Source organism: Zootermopsis nevadensis, unplaced genomic scaffold (genome assembly GCF_977971745.1).
Source record: "Zootermopsis nevadensis isolate Lab colony 2312 unplaced genomic scaffold, Znev_1.0 Znev_ptg000008l, whole genome shotgun sequence".
Classification (NCBI taxonomy): Eukaryota; Metazoa; Arthropoda; class Insecta; order Blattodea; family Termopsidae; genus Zootermopsis; species Zootermopsis nevadensis.
In genome coordinates this window covers 8,368,756-8,386,629 of record NW_028259140.1, presented here as the reverse complement: position 1 = coordinate 8,386,629, position 17,874 = coordinate 8,368,756, and the positions used below count along the sequence as shown (strand labels likewise).

The 17,874-nt window shown below is 38.4% G+C and overlaps 1 long non-coding RNA gene across 1 annotated transcript in view; it reads left to right on the top strand.

Moving 5' to 3' along the window:
- Positions 1-14,527, top strand: part of LOC110829496 (uncharacterized) — a 66,880-nt gene extending 52,353 nt beyond the window's left edge. The window contains exons 2-4 of the long non-coding RNA XR_002542985.2: positions 2,959-3,123; positions 13,090-13,156; positions 13,589-14,527. This is a non-coding gene — a long non-coding RNA (uncharacterized LOC110829496). The remainder of the gene's footprint in view (positions 1-2,958; positions 3,124-13,089; positions 13,157-13,588) is intronic.
- The last annotated feature ends 3,347 nt before the right edge of the window (positions 14,528-17,874 follow it).

Here is a 17,874-nt window from a genome sequence, read left to right as displayed (position 1 = left end):
GGGGATCTAGTTGATTCTAGACACATTTAATTATAGATGTATCTTGTATTATTGCAGCAAGTTATGTGGCACGGGGCTAACTGGATGCAGATAATATAGATAATGGAATCGCATTACGTTCGCTGTTCATTTAGGTAGGCCTACTAATCTATTAATGTACGAGCAGTTCTGACAAAGCGTGTGCACCCTGCAGACAGATTCTGATTTGTGTTGCAACCATAGCCAATGGCATGTTGCAAACGGCTGGGAAATATGATGTAGCGTTTTGGGACGAGTGATGGTTTGTTTTGAGACAGAAACCTGAGACCAGGTCTGTTTAGGATTTCCATAACAGCGTTTGCTGGTTTTAAGCCTGCAGTAGTACGAAATAAAGACTGATGTTTTTACGTAAGAGTGCGCAACGATTGTTTTGCGGGACTTAAAAATCACGAAACTATATAAAAAATTCGTCTCGTATAATCATAAAGGCCCCAACTATTAATGTTATGGGACTATGTCAGAGATACGGGCGAGTCATGAAGTATGTATGGGGGTGAACATGAAATTTTTACAACGTTTTGCTTGGAAAATCAACTGCTCAAGGAACATTCTGTAGCATGCAGGAAGTTGTGGTCCACTCATATCGCAGTGTACAATGTTTCTCTGTGAACGACAAAACGGAAATACCAATACAAAGTTCAGAGTAGGAAACTGAGACAGTCTGATGGGTGTCTTCCCCTCTACCGACCCCTTTCTGTATGACACACGTACGCATTAAAATTCCCGTAGCGAACAACGCATTTCAAATGGAAACGACTTCATTTTTTTTCCCTTCTCTTCGCTCTTCTTTTTTCATATTTCGCTTTGCTGTTTCATCTCTAGTGTTCTTCATTATGTACGAATTTCTGCGAACTGCTTTTGTGTTGTCAGTTCTGATTTAACAGAATAATTTAATGATATTTATGAAGACTAGAGCTCTCGCTTTGCATGGACATTACATGTATAAATCATAACTTCATCGTATTTTCATTACGCTTTTATTTTCTTCTTCTTAAACTCCGTTTCTTGAAACCATAAAATGCATTTTATTAGGGGCAACTTGAAAAGTACCATAATTACTTCGTAAAATTAAAACAATGAATTCTAAAGCCTATACGAATATTGTCTATTAAGACAATTTAGAAGCTAAAGTTGTATTAACTAAGGCCATGTAGTAGAGTTCTTCTTGAGAGGCTAATAATATTTTATCTAGATATTAAATTACCTGCATTTACGGAAACCGGTGAATCTTGATCGCATTTCTAAAATTCCGTCATTAGACCCTACTCTGTGCTAGATAAACCCAATCAACACCCTCAAATCTGATTTCTTTAAAATTAATTTTAATATTATCTTTCCATCTAAGTCTGTGTCTCAGAATTCTTTTCCTTTCAGATTCTATGAGTCATTTCTTTATGTACTTTGATACATGCATGCGCGCCCTGATGACGGAGGCAGTATGACCTCCGACGTTGGTAAACATCTACCACGGCGCAACAACCCAGAAGACAAATCTTTAAGCTTAGGTATGTCTATATAATTGTAAATCAGCTTGTACTACCCACGTTTAATCAATTTCGAGCATGGAGACGTTCAAAGAACGCACTCAGTAAGCTGTGTGATAACTAATTTCTGAGAACTGGTGAACTAAAACCTGCTAGCTGTGGGAGAGACGAGCAGTAAAGATCCTCTGTTCAGACTCCAGACTACTCGTAAGAACCACGTTTAAAAGAGAAAATCGAGTGTTTCGGCGCACAGTTTCTGCCCAGTTTAATAAAAGTCGTACAGTGATTGGTTGCATCTGGTTTACTGACGAAGAACAGCTTAATTCACGAATATACATGACGTAACGGCGGGGAAATATCAGTATTTGACGACACTGCAATTTTCAGAGCTAAGCGCCTGCAAATATCGTGTAGACTGAGCCGCCTCATAGGTCTGTGGAAGAAGTTGCCGCCGCATGCCAGGCGTTGATTGTTAAACATGTTTTATTTTGGGTAAGGTGATAACGGATGTTCTTATTTGGATATTTTGAACTCCACAAATCAAGATTTTTTATGTATTCTTATTAGATAAATTATACTGATAGCCAGCATTTAAGGGAATGTTTCTGCAGATTCTTTGACAGTTGTCGTACCTACTATAATTAATGGAATAACCCAGAACATCACAATCCATATGTTTGAGTTCGTGTTTTGAGTATCTAGAGATGTTTCCACATAAGCGTACCAGATGAATCCACTTTAAACGCACAGTTATAATAGCACATTTTTAATGTCTTCTTATTTCGTGCGCAACCGTTTTATCAGAGTAGTTCATCCATTGACGTAAGCCTGGAATAGAAGTCCTTGGAATAAAATCAGCTAGACACGCGCTGCAGTGAGGGGTATGGGCACGACTAAAATGTTGACACAAAAAATAGATCTAATTAAAAACAATTTTAATGATGCCTTTAGCGAGCGGTAGTATTGAGCTTCGCCACGGTCTCTAGAAGTCTGCAGCTTAACGCGGCTCATTTGTCGTCCAAGACCGACCGCTGAAGAGGAAACTTCTGTTCCAGGAAGAAAGTTGTTTTAAACAATTCGCTGTGTAACGTGACGTATTTCGGTAACGACTTTGACAATCTGGCACTTCCCATCATGGCTGTTGGCAGTTTTCAACTGGAAAACCTGTCAGTTTACATTGCAGAAATACTCAATAATGAAGATTATAACCAAAATCTTCTCAGGTAGACGTGATTAAGTCTGCCAGCTGTTATACGAGGCAGATTGTGTCAGAGGCCAGTACATTTTACGCGCGCACGCGCACACACACACACACACACTTCCAAATGTCACTGAACGTCACACGACCATCAGTTCAGAATATTCAATCTTGACGTCCCTATAGCAAACGAAAGATTAAAGTATATGCTACAAAATATTTTATGTTTGTTTGAAGGGGTGTCAGTCTTGGTCCCTCGCCACATCGAAAGAACAGCTGAAAGGAGTATGTGAACAGGGCATGGCAGGAAAGAAGACAGCTGAATAACGAGTTTAAGAAGATTTTGTTACGGTGATCAACTGAAGATGGACGAGATGCGCTAAGATGTAGCACGCGTGAGAGGTTAGTAAAGCATATGCCTACAATACTTGTAAGGCTAGGAGTTGAATGCATCAGAAAATAATATTAAAGAAGGTCTTAAAAATAGGACGTAAGGGTGTGGACAAGATTCACCTGGCGTTGAATAAGGTTCATTGGTGAGATTTTGTTACGCCATTTTGAACCTCTGGGACACAACAGATTCTTCACCAGATGAGCGGCTGTCAGTTTGTTAAGAAACTGCGTGAACTTGGTTACATATTTAATTATCCTCTCTTCCCATCTGAAGCTAGATAAGTGATGCAGCGGTCCATAATCATTTCCCTATTTTCCTTTCCGATCCGTTTTAATTGTCTTGGTCAAACTACACCAGGCAGTACGCAGTACGTTCTAGAACCGAACAGGGTGAAGGCTTAGAAGGACTCAGGTGGTCTGCTCCCCACAACTTTCATGAACATATGCGGCTGCAACACACCTGGGTCTCTGTTTTAGCATCACCTAGACACATCGGGGTCTTCGCCAGTGTTGGCGCGTCGTAATTGCCTCTTTATCGGCCTCACGCTAAAACATTTCTTCTGGTCTCTTTTCTGTAATTTACAAGCTGAAAAGAGGAATATTTAGTTTTCTGTATTCCTGTCTAACAGTACTTCAGCACACTAATGACACATCTTTGTTTCTATGTGTACTTTGTTCTTGCTATAAATTAACGCAATAGTGAAAGGGACGAATTTGAATTTTTTTCAAAACAAGTTCATTCCCTTAAATTTAACTCTCATTTTCTTGACAAAGGAGTCAATATTTTTGTTATTCTCTTTCGTATCATGTTAACGCAATGATGAAGAATAAATAGCTTTATCGAACGGTCCCCACAGATTAAGTAAATTCTTGCTTGAGGATGAAGACAGATTGTCTCTGAAACGTAGAAATTATATAATTTTAATTTTGTAATTATTCAATAACATAAAAGTGATAATATTGTAATGTAACCTAATTATAGTCGTGAAAAGTAACTACAAACACTGGAGGACGGTGGTAGTCTGATGATGAGTGTCCAGACTCCAGATATGACTGAGGGTAGGTGACGCATATATCTTGAAGACCTTAGATTGAATCCCAGACTGAGTAAATCTCAATGGAGAGACTAGCAGTTATCAGTTACTATTTAGGTCTCCAGTTGCTCGTTGCTGCTGCTGCTGTTGTTATCATCATCATCATAATCGTTAAAATTTACTCATGACATTACACTGGAATTTGTCATACAGTGAGGTTTAATTTCATATGGTCAAATTAAATTATTCAAACACTGAAATGTGTTTTTTGGAGGATTATTACAGCTTTTGTAACAACATATTTTTTAGAAGTTAATTCTTTTGTTGCTAGTATTCTCCGAGTTGTAGCATATGATGCATTCTGAGCGTCTGATTGAAGTTTTTCGGTTTTGTTGTTGTTATTGTTATAGTTAAATCCTTATATTTTATAAGGTCCATATGTTCCACTCACAATTTTTATCCACACTGCCAAGGTCAGATCTTTTCTCCTGAGCAGGAGATAATACTTTATTCTTTAAAATTAAGTTCTTCCAAATCGTACATAATCGTACAGTTCGGCTGTAATGTCCTGTCATATTCTATGTAGCGTTGTTCGTGTGAACTGAGAATGTTAATACAAAGCGTTTTGTCTTTGAGATAAATAGTGGAACCAGTTTACAGGAAACTGCCTTATGATACTGCACTCGCAGAGATTAGTGCAGCACTCAAACGACGTCTACGTGTGGATGCATTGGTTTGGGCTGATGAGCCCCAAATGAGAAAACTTATAACGAAGTCTGGGTCGTGTTGGATTTAGGAATTCGATCGAGACGAAGCTAGCCACTGAAATACTGAATGTCTAGGAAGCCATATTCAACATGATCTCGGGTTCCAGTATGACTTAAATAATTATGTAGGTATCTCGTTAATTAATTGGCTGCCTACCAGGTCCTCTGTAACATGCTGATAGTCGTACAGCTGACAGTGTCTACTTATTTAAATCAGGGTTTCCCAAAGTATGTCCCACGTTCCTACCTCAGAGAGTCGTGAAAATACTTTTGGGAAGAAGGGTTATTATGCGATTTTTTCCGGAATAATGTTGCCCCATTATGCACACAGGTTTAACCTATAAGCTGGTAATACTTGGATACTTGGACGACCCGTTCTTCAAGTGCCTGAGCACTGCTGGTCCCAACTTTTTTTCGTTGGTTTTGATCTATAGACATTCGGTAGGACTCCTTGGACGAGGGATCGGCCCGCCGCAAGGCCTCTACCTGTACACAGGACAGCACAACATAGAAAACCGCGGACAAACATCCATGGCTTGAGTGGGATTCGAACCCACGGTCCCAACGACCAAGCGGCACAAGGCCCACGCCTCAGAAAGCGCGGCCACTGCGGACCCCATAAGTTGGTAATACTAGATAAAATTACTTTTTTGTATTAATGTTTTTCCTAGAAACTCTCCAGGTTTGTGCATTTTTCTTTTCTTCTATTTTCAAAAATATGAAGAGTCAACAATTTTATATAAAGTTATTAGTTCTGTGACCTTTCCTTTTAGTCCCGGTTTTGGGTACTTACGATTACCAACATTTCGTGGAATTTGAATTGGTTCCAGCTGTGTACGATAATTGAAGTTAGAAATTTAATTACTTTACAAAGTAGAGGCCTTTTTTATTGATATATAGCCAGTGGCACTGAGCAGTACACTATTTTTGTCAGAGAATGAGAAACAGTGTGTGCTTTATTTACGAGCAGAATCCAAATAAGTGAGAAACTCCATTCAAAGGACCTCGTCCGTCCATACTTCCCACAGAATAGGGAAATGGTTTGGTTTTAACAGAAGGAACTAGATCGATCACACCTGGGCGACCAGTTTTCACTTAATTAAATTCAGTCCATCGTTCCGTGCATAAAGCATGAATTTAATCCACTTGGAGTCCTACTTGTTCTTCGCACCCGTCGCCGACACGGCCCAGAACAAACACGTGCAATTAATTGCAGTACCATAAACACAACCCAGTGTCACGTGCTTAATTAAGTAACTAGCTCCATCCAGCAAAATTATTCTTAAGAAGAATTTAGGTACTCAGCAGGTCAAGCAATTCTCCGCCTTTATAGAACCGGTAAATTCATTACATTTTTCATGAGCCTATCTTGAGCCAGTTAAGTCTACTCCACAAACTCACACCTCTTATTAAATTATTATTTAATCATAAGTTTTCTAATTGATCTCTCCTCGTCACGTTTTCTGATCTAAATTCTGCGTGTTACATGCCCTATGAGTATTTTTCTCCTTGGTTTTATTGGCCTAATATTATTTATTGAATAGTACAACACATAGAGCTTTTCATTACGTGTTTAATTGCAGAAATTAATAATTTTCTCTCTCAGATAAAAGTAGGAATTTTTATGTCAGATTATCTTTCGACTGTTTAGGAACGCTGAATTTGGTTTATAATAATTATCTTAAGTGCATTTCTCACGATTTTTTAACGAAGGTCTGTTAACTACAAAGGAAATTCAGTGTTCGGTGAGATAAAAGGCTGGTATAGGCAGCGAATGGGGAGGGATCTACCATGGACTTTTACAAAATACTGTCCTTCCACTCGCCACACATCTCGTGCAAATATCCGGTCGCAATAACTGAACATCGCCGTACAAACAAAGGCTGAAAGTGTCTAATAGAACGCGCTGCGATCGATAGACGTAAACATGGCGGACTGATTTAAGTGCGTTCGAAGAAGCAGTGAGTAAAGATTATTTGAGATACTTGTGAGGGTTGTAATTGAACGAGTTGCGTTTATTTCGGGTTTGCGAAAATATACATTAATGTTTTCATGCTGGTGATGGATTTATACCACAACGTAACAATGTTTTGATGCTACATTGCCTGAGCTGTTGAAAAAAACGTCGTTAAATAAATTATAAATAAATGAATAAATAACAATGTTTTCGACACTGTAGTGAATACAATTTGTGTCGGTTATAAATGGGCTGATGACGAACGAGTGAAGTTTTCTGTATTCTGCACGTGTACAAAGACAAACCGACTAAAAAGAGGAAGTTTATCCTATTACTAAGCATCGTACAGGTAAGGCGTAATGGGGTCTCGCTATAAAGCTGTTCTGGTCCTGAGCACAAGATGGAGAATTCCACTCTTCGGTGGCCGCCTGGACACAGTGGTTGAGAAGAGGAAAATCCCAATGTGCGGAACATCCCAAATCCCTTGCCAGTAAATTTACCATCAGAGATACACAGGGTGTCCGATAAGTTCGGCGTCATAAGGTAATTATGTTATTTGGTAAAACATGAAAACATGAAGAAGAATCCCACGTGTTTTCAATCTAAAGTGTTGGATTTATTTTATTTTACTTTTGGTGTTTATGGCGTTACACTTTCACAACACCAAGAGTTAAAATTTTCGGCGGTTGCCACGTGTACATGATAGTTCGCTAGGCGCTGGAATTTTACTGTAGCACATGCGTCTCCTCTTCAGGTTTCCACTTTCGCTGTCACTCAGCGTGGTAACAGCGGCGTAACCTTTACTGTTCATAACGTGAAGACTGCAATGCTGTAAATACTCGTTCTAGGTAAAAGATTCTGCCACTTGAGATTGGAAACACGTGATTGACAGAGACTTTTCCTCCTATAATAAATTATTCTTGGGCTGCCAGACGGCTGAGGTGGTTGAACGGCGAAAAACCAACTTATCGATAACCACGAATATGGTTTTTTCGTCTTTCATCTATCTAACACGCCTGGCAGCCCAAGAATAATTGATTATACTTAGTCGCCGTAAAAGTTCCAGTTCATATAAAACTTTTCTCTCTGCATTTGCCAAATAACCGAGCTCTCGTATGGCCTCGGGCTTATGGGACCCCCTGTGTAGCTTCAGGAATAAAATCATACATTTTATTTCCTAACAACTGTCTAGGTCTACGTCTCGGTCTTCGGTTTGGTTCTCTTCCCTAGAGGGTTCCCATCTAAATCTATTTTAGCTTCGTCTTCCCGTGCCCAATATACGTCTTTCAACCACAGCCTTCTTGATGTGGTCACCCCGGTGATGTTTAGTGAAGACAATAAACTGTGAAACTCCTCATTATGAAGTTTCCACCAGCCCCTTATTGATTCCTCTATTTTAGGACGAAATATTCTCAACACGAAGATGACTATCTCCAAGGATGTTGCGCCGGTACTCGCCTCAAAATTGACCGATGTTTCGTAAGTGTTTTCCGCTTCCATTATAAAGGCGTTCACCTTCATCTGTATTGTTATATTCGCACTCGCCGCCGTGAGACCTGAAATCTCATTCTCCTCAATACGTTCTCTCAAAATCCCCAAGTATGCTATCCCTCAAGATGAGTCTCACATCCATATTAAATAACATTTAAAATAAAAGTTCAGTTATATTTGAAGTGCCGTGGAACAACCAGTGAGTCAGCTTACCTCGGCTACACGAGCCTTAAGTTAGCTCCATGAGCTGGTGAATCACATACCGTCCTCTCATTCATTGTCGTCTTCTCTTGAACTGTATAACCTCTGTAGCTTCTCTTAGACACAACTGTATCTCACGATTGCAGCCATCAGTGACGTAAGCCGTGTATTCTAGTTAATTTCCAGTTAGTCAGCACAATAGGCCCTTGTATCGGGAGAGAAGACCATGTTCTATGACGTGATTGTTTCTCAGTAAATTATTTACGATACCTGCATTTTTCCATTTGATTCCAAATTAACAAAGATCATTAATCTCCTTTCGTGAATTCTACTAGACACTGGACTCCTGACACAGCCCTCAAACCTCACTGTTACGTTTCTGCTGAATCTCGTTTTCCATCTGCTACAGACGTCCAATTCCCTGTTGTCATCCTGTCTCTCTCTCTCTCTCTCTCTCTCTCTGCTTCTCTCGTTTTACCCTGTGGTGATAATAACGTCATAGTCAGTTCCAAATAATTGTATGAGTAGGAAGTAACCAAACACTTCGATGCTGGACAGAGGGGTCTCGCAGAAGAAATGATGCTGGCCGGCTCGAAAGGAAATGTAGAGCATTTGGAGAGAAAATGTGATGAAACGAATTTAAAGCATACGAGCAATCAAGATAAAAACCAAGATTATTGTTGTGAAAGGTAGTAAGTAAGCAATAAAGAAAGCAGTACCCTTCTAAGTATCGAGGGATATATTACAAGTAAGAGAATTTAAATATTTGTGGTTATTTGTGTACATAATTTAGTTGTAACTTATCCAAGGACGCTTCCAATACTTCAGATACAGAAGTTTTTGTTAAAAGTAAGAAAATTAAGTTATGTATAGGCAATTCTACCCTTTCCTGGTTTATTTAACTACACTTTCAGCAATTCAGATAATACAAAAGTAAAAAGTAAATGCAAAGCTGTCCCGCTACACGCCATGTAGGCGCTTGGGGTGGGGGGATAGAGAAAAGGGGGGGCTCCTACTAATTCTAAACCTCTGCACTAGATAGGGGTGAGTGGTTAGCGTCACGCCCCGGCCACGCTTCATTCCGGGGGAAAGGACCCCCGCCGCAGAGCCGATCTGGACGCAGAGGTTAGAGATCTCAGATTAAACAGCGTCGAACGGTAGGATGATCAGTGAATACGAAATTTGAGTTCCGTAGCTTCAAAATCATTTCCATTCCTCTGTTTATTAATCATTCTGTCATTCGACTCCACGTAGTCTGAGCTGCTGACATTGTAATTAAATTTCTCACAAATAATTAAATAATGTGTTTCAATGCGGTGCATATAGGCTACAATTCTCAGTGATGCTGTGTCTGTCCGTTCACTGTGGCTCGTTCATGCCTCGGAGCGGCCAATTATCACCAAGTAATTCGTTCCATCTTCGCCGCAGTGGGGCGCAGTTCGGAGGAACGTGACTAATTTTTCGCCCGGAGCCAACGAGAGTGTCGACAAACAGGCCGATAAATCAAAAGATACTTCCGTTTGAAGCAGAGCTCTTCATATGAAAGAGTTTGAACTAAATTCAGCAGCAAGATTTAGGTTCTTACGGCTGCAGGGAGATGGGTTACTGCGCCGTGTAATCTCGTAGAAACTGACCGATGTTTCAGAGGTGCACACTGCCACCATCATCAGGGCGACGAGTGCCGTGCCTATATAATCTCCCTGATAATGGAGACAACAAGCAGTTCTGAAACGTCGGTTGAGACTACATGACGCAAGATCCCAGAAGACTTTTTCAAAATCAGGAGACATAATTCGGCATTACGCTATGCGAGCGTATTTATGTGTTGTCAATTTTTTTTCTTAACATTTTAAAAACAGACGAAAGATAAAATACAAAACAAGGAATGTAATAGAACAGTATTATCGCGAAAGACATTCGAACAAGAAGACGGAAGATGTTTTTGAGTTGTTTGAGAATTCTGTTACTTATAGCCTATATTGAATCTCCTTTTATAACTTGGATTTTTAATCGAAATAATGAAAATTTTTACGGTGAACATCAGTTTTAGAGCAGGCTTTTAAACTGTAAAATCTAATTATCATCCAAATGTCCGACATACACACTGACAGACGAACAGACACGAGGAATATATTAATTACTCTTCTTATTCTGGGCTGTTCTCAGACACGCTGTAAAAATCAACCTATCGAAAGGTATCTACCATTACAATAATATAAGTGCAACATGCTCCTATCAGCATTGGGGCCCAGAATTGGTGCTGACAGCCCCCCCCCTTGTACAACGGAATATGCAGAGATGCTTTTTGTTTGATTTGTACAAATAACTGGCAAATACAAAAGTTATTTTTACTCTTGTTGACGAATGGAAATACATTTTAATTCATTACAATTCTCTTGTGGATGAGCATTTAATCAGATCACGCAGAGTGGAAATATTACGGAAAGCCGTTTATTACGCGTGCGACTGTGTTTTATCATTTCTGTGATGCAGAAACACATTGCCAAAGATATTGTGAGTGTTTGTACAGCTACATAATTAAAACGCACATATTATATGTGAAGTCTTGACAAGGAAACTGTGTTAATATCGTATTTTAATAATACCGTACCACCCAGTAATGATTATGGACCGACTTTGAAGTTTGCAGTGCATGACGGGAACACTGTTATGCCTGCCGGGTAGCTGTAAGATTGTGGAAATTCACATCACAAGCAGTTTTCTGTGTGAGTTGGAATTAAAACTGTTTTATATTACTAAATCTATAACGTAGATTAAAAGTGGTTTATAATTAATATTACAGCAAGGGCGGAACTGGAAGTTAATTAAACTTTATGCACTATACAGTTTTTACAGCAATGTTTGTCTGGTCATACGTAGGTAGCGATATATCATCGGTTAGCAGTTTTATGAAACTAGACTCGTATTGAATGAATGTTAGACAGTATTTGGATCTGAAAGAATGGATGCATATTCGAATAAATACACAAATAATCAGACAGACACTTAAACATACAGCCAGGAAAATAGAATAAATGCTTACATATGTAATAGATACACACACACTTGTACATACACACACACATATGCATATTTATACATAAACAATAAAATAACGTCTCTAAACTGTGTAAGTGAAATTTCACGTAATTTTATCTTGATACTAGATGAGTTGATCGGTCAATTTTTACGCTCTGACCGCCTTATCCTTTAATAAAGAGCACCCGGTACATATTTAACAGGATTTTATCTCCCCAAATTCGACCTGGGTGTACTGGAAAAGACCAACAATAAAACAAATACTTTTGCAGTGAACAGATAGAGCTCGAAGATTTAGCAGTTTTAATATTTTTCGGTTTCTCGTAGAATTCGCAACAGCTGAAGAAAACTGGTTATTAAATACAGCCAAGCAGTGTGGACTGCGCTTTGTAAACGGCTTGAGATTTGTAACTTCATATGCATTCAAATAATTCAGCACCCTTTCAACTGCGTGGCATAAATATACATAATAAATGTATAGTTACAGACAGTTTCAAATCATTCTTTATGACAGCAGTAGATATCAAATAAAGCGTATTTATGTGTCAATTTTCGGACAACACAGCTAACAAATACCACGTACAATAGCAGATGTGGGATGTTATTTATAGAGGAGAGGATGTTTTGAAGCATTTGAGATGTAGGCTACAAGCAAATTCCTTTACGCTGATTCACAAATGTTTATATAGTATTCTCACAATACACAGATGAAACGCAGTTTTGTATATTGTAGTCATAGAGTTTCTAGACAGGCAAAGAGGACATGGCAGATTTTAAAACGAACTGTAGAAGAAGAAGAAGAAGTCCTGAGTTGAATTAAAATGTTTGTTTTCTGTTTGTTATAAAAATGAAGCAGTAAATCCACGCTCAGGATGAAACCCTGTCCTGTGTGAATGCTTTCAGTTCTGTGACGACGGCTTCTACTTTTGCTAGTCTTTAAAATAATTCATGATTAAACGAGACATTCTTTTTTCTGTTTTCCTAATGGAAAATACATATTTCAAATCCAAAGTAGGGGATTTTAGACAGATTAAAGTACAGCGCGATGCGAAAATAATGAAATTTACATTACTTCACACGTGGTAGTTTCTCCCCTGAATGTAAGGGTGAGTGTAGGAGATTCAACCCCTCTGGCTCAGTTACTTACCGTACTCATGTAGACAAACATGCACTTCATTCCAGTGAGTAGACATTGATTGATGATCGGGACTAATGTGTGCGACAAGGCATTCATATTTGGTACAGATATATTATAATGCAGGAAGAAACAGAGTGCAAAATACCGTACTTTTCAAAGAGAGAGAAGGCGTTGTTTGCTTGGAAAGGGTTTATATCTAAACCATAGCCGAAAATGATCAGTGAAATAAATGTTCTGTTACTTAAATCTCTAGCACTACTAGACTAACCTAGATTTGAGACTTGGTATTTAAAATGCTTGTTATAATACAAAAGAGGTATGTTATTTTAAAATTATTCTCTTTCTCAGAGTATTGATTTTCTTGGACCCGACACAGCAGCTCATCACTACCACGCCATTTTCAGTTTTTTCTTACGTAAGTATGCCAATATGGTGAATGAATATTTTTAGATATGCAGACCAAGTGCTTACTAATATAGTTTTTTTTTAATTTCTTGGTGATGTAAACAGGTAAAATAATATATTATGTCTACAGTATGGTTATAAAGTAAACGATATTTTGCCTGTCGATGTCAGATGGCACCTTATAAATAATAGTGAAATATGTTTGTCGTGCTGAGATACGGAATTTTTAAATAAGAATTCTGTAATTTGAAAATACCACATGGTTGCCAACCGACTCTGTAGGGTTACCCTCATTTAGTGACAAAGCGTTAACTGTTGAAAGGCTAATATTTTAAAAGTAAAAGTGAAAAACAAAACTTCTAATTAATATTATTGCGAGACCTATTCCTTAATTTCACAATATTCATGGATCTGTTTTCCTTTAATTTTGTTCCACATCAAGGATTTTATGGTCCTCAGCTGGGAGCTGAGTGCAGGAACAGCAAAATAAAATGGCGTTCAAGCTGGAAACTAGAGAAACCCTGACATCAGCACTTTGTTAAAGAGGAAGTGTTGTCGTGTGCGTGGTTATTTAAACTGCAGACCAGCAACATTCATAAAGCAAGACGCAAGACGAAGCCCTTCAGAATGCTTCCTAGCTACTGTTAATTAAATTAAATTGATTCAGAACGCAGACTATTTTCAAAAACTTAATAAGAACTTTCTTTCTTAAAACAAAATTAATTGCGACGCAGTTCAGATACTGACACCCCTTCTTATTTAAGAGATTCTCTCATTCTCTCTATTCTGAGTGTCTTCGTAGTTTTATTCAGTCTTTCAAAGTAAATTCTGTATTAATACTTAAAACACATCCCAGTTTATTTCGGTATCCACTGCAATTATCTTGCCAAGAGTCATAAAACAAAGTGCATAGATATACAAGGGATATTAAAAAAGTTTTCGCAATTTTGGGACATTTTTGTTGTGTGACTGGTAACACTGCTGAGGCATGGTCATACTGTGCGTATCTCATGGACAGACGGTGGCATGCTGCGAGTATGGTTCAGTTGCAGTTTGTTTGTGCCTAGCGAGAGTGACGTATAAAGATTGGTGCTCCGCTAGAGGTTTGTACCATAGAGCGTCGGAATAACACCGACAATTGACTGTCCAATGTGGAAAAAGAAAGTTTGCCGTAACGAAGTTTATACGAGTGGATTGAAATATTTACAAAGCGGCCGAAACAGTGTTTTCGATGCAAACAGAACTGCTTCAGCAGTGTTGTTAATCATGCAGCGAAAACTTTTTAATGTTGAGGAAACTTTTTAATCTCCCTTTTACGTGTTCTACACGTGTACGGTTTGTATGTGCTGTTCGAATTTTCCGTTGCACCTATATATAATCTGTGTGATAAATCGATTATACAAAAAGAGTATATATTGAAAATAAAATAGTATTTGTCAAGTTAAAACAATATTTTGCATAATTATTTCATTTGCAATAAAACAAAAATATGCACCGAACAAATTTAAACTTTGCGTGTGCTATATTACATACAGCAAATATAAAATATCAGCAATTACTGTGTGTGATATTCAGTTTTGTAAATAAAATATTGTTCCGATCGCTAGAATAACTAGAAATATTTGACATGACAATTTGAATGAACAGGATCTTCAGGGAGAAGTGGGTTAGTTAACAGTGTTTCACGTCTCAGAAAATTACAACGCAGTCTACTGTTGAACAGGGATTTATGCTCATTACAAAAATGATATAACTGTCAGAATATGTCTTTAAAACATATCACGTCTTTTATGGAACTGAAAATATTGTCACATGAATAACGACCCTCGCTCTGAAGTTACAATATCGGGGAGTCAGTTGGAGCCAATGATCTAAGAGCAACTTAATAAATTACGGAAAGGGGAGCTTTAGTGTGTAAGCTCGTGCGTTGAAACATGGGATTCTTCTGTCACATAACTCATTTCACGCACATCACTGTAAGCTAAAAGCCCAGTCATCAATATCTGTTACTGTGTGTGAGGCCAAATTAAACATTGTGTAAAATGCGCTTAACTCAGTTCTCGGCATTTAAGTACAATCATCACACGCTATACGGCAGCACATACATCGTTGTCACAAATGAAAATGGCAGTTTATAATCGTACAAACGTTATTTATTGCAGTTTCTGTTCCGTGCGTGAGAAGTTAGGATTCCAAGTACTGTGGCTTCTGAATACATTCATTAGTACATTTGTACTCTGTTTCAAAATGACTGGCTCTTTATTTTACAATAGCGAAATACAAGCATAGCTGTTTTGTGCTATCCAGTGGCTGCTTTCATGATAAGTTTACGGCGAATTAAAAAAATGTTTAACATTAGCCATTTAAAGCCTGAAATTCATCTAAATAATATTTAAAATGTCAGTCTTTACCTCAAAGGAAACACAACTCGTTTCCATTACAAGTATCAATTATTTAAGGACATTATCTCTGTTTCTAGGCCGACTGAGAATCATAAGGACCCGATAAATAAACTCTGTGGGGAAAAATGCAAATGTTGGCCAATGAAAAATTATTTGGTATATGGGGATACCACTGGACACTGGGCACTAGTGTTGATCCCACCTCACAAATTTGTTTGTCCGCCATGTTGGTATTACCGATTATATGAAACTGAAAATTTCTATTTTAGTGTAGACTCCAATGGGATAATTTTTAAACAAAATTTAATCCAAATCCGTTTAATGGTTCTCGACTTCAGTCATTCGGATATACAGACGCGATCAAGCTCTACATGTGTTAATTTCATGCACATCTTGCAACGAACGCGTAACTGTAGCTAACAACAAACATCACAGCCGCGCAGTTGGTCAAGAATTTCCTTACGCTTTATGGGACTCGAAGGATCATTATCACGTTCACAGAAGTCCTCCACGGGGCCCAGTCCTGATTCAGTTGAATCCAGCCCATTCCGTTCACACCCTCATTTTTAAGATCCATCCTATCATCCCACCATCTACGTCTAGGTCTCCAAAAGTAATCATCTTTACGTTCGCTGCTGAGGTCACAGAGCACGACTCACGTATGGACACATGATGATTTTCTTGTAGCAGACTCAATAAGCTACTCGCTTTAGAGGAGGCATAAACCCTGCCTCGCTTGCCCCATACCGACAATGTGTAATCCTCATTAGACAACGTCACATGGGGTTTACGGAATCTGCATGGCATTATTAGCAAGCTGAGTGCGCAACCTGTCTGTTGCTAGGGGCGCAAGTTTCATTGCCTGGTCCAGAGAGCTGCGACAGACACTGGGCATAAAACAGAGCTACTGGTAGAAATGGTGGTTGTTTTATCACCTGGGATGGGCATAAACAGACGAGAAGATGTTAATGTGTGTTGAAATGGAAAGGAAGCTGTCGTGATTATTTCATTCTCATAAATCTCTTGGAAGAACTGAGGAAAATGATGAAAACCCTCAAGACGGCTGTCTTTTGGGTGGTTTCGGCGTGTAGTCTACCAAATTGTACGGCGCATCAAGCCAAAAGACGGCCATATATATACTCGCCGCCGTGAGGACCTAAAATCTCACAGATAGAAACTTTATTTAATAAAAGTCAGAAACGTTACCGCTGTGTGAAGCTGCTAATGTTACATATATGGAAGCTGAGAGCTAAGGGATCCTGCACAAAATTAAGCACTTATATTAAAAATTGTGTGGAAACTCTGACCTTTAGGAAACATTCACCTCGACTTGAGTAATGCTCAATGTCAATCACGTTCTGTTGTATTAATACGAAAGAACATTTTCGCCTTGCTAGTCTGGACAGTCGTATAATAATATAACGTTGGAGATTCTTCCTGTATTTGGCATACCGATTTCAGTTTTCAATCTCGACATCCTTCTGTCCGAGTTCCATTTCTATAGAACACATGTAGGACTTACATATCTCTCCGTGTTCATCACGGTCAGTTATATTTACAAACATCACCCCCTGCCTCATATAAAGTTACTTCAGTACAGTGTAATGTTTGTTTCATTCATGTTCCCGCTTTGTTTAATTACACGTTCATTTAGTTTGTGATACTTTTTACTAGATTGAAAGAAAACTTGAGATTGTAAAAGGAAAGATGGATTCACGCTGTGAATTGCGAATAAAATTACGATTGGTGAATGTAAAAAAATTTAGAATCAGAACATATTGTTTAGTCTGAGGTACCATATTGACGCTTGCCAGGCAAGACTGAGGAAATTTATTATATATTTCACTCAGAATAGACCCAATAAGGATTCAAACTGGCTTCTGAATAAACGTGTCCAATATTGCTAACCTGTTCTGCGTGTGGTGAGTGTTGAATTAGTAACTTTATACTCATTTGTTTAATAAAATGACGTAGCTATTAACCAACTTTAAGCCGGGGAAGTAGAAAGTAGTTTTGATTTACCTGTACCATTAGGAGTTAGGTAAAGTTTCACTTAACGCATTAAAGCTTAATTCCAAAGTCATTATTTGTATTTACGTAGTTTTCTCCACGTAATGTTGTCGGTTTGTAACTGCAAGATCAGAAACATTGACTTTCCTGTAAAACCTTTATAAAAACATGTGTTCAAGTATCTTTTATAAAATCGATACAGGTTTTACACGACAATCTGTCCGATATATCTTTTCACAGGAGATTAATTTCTGGAGTCTGAGCAGAATTCTGTGACGCGGTTTCCTTCAAAAAGACCTTTGCGTCATCCCTTTCG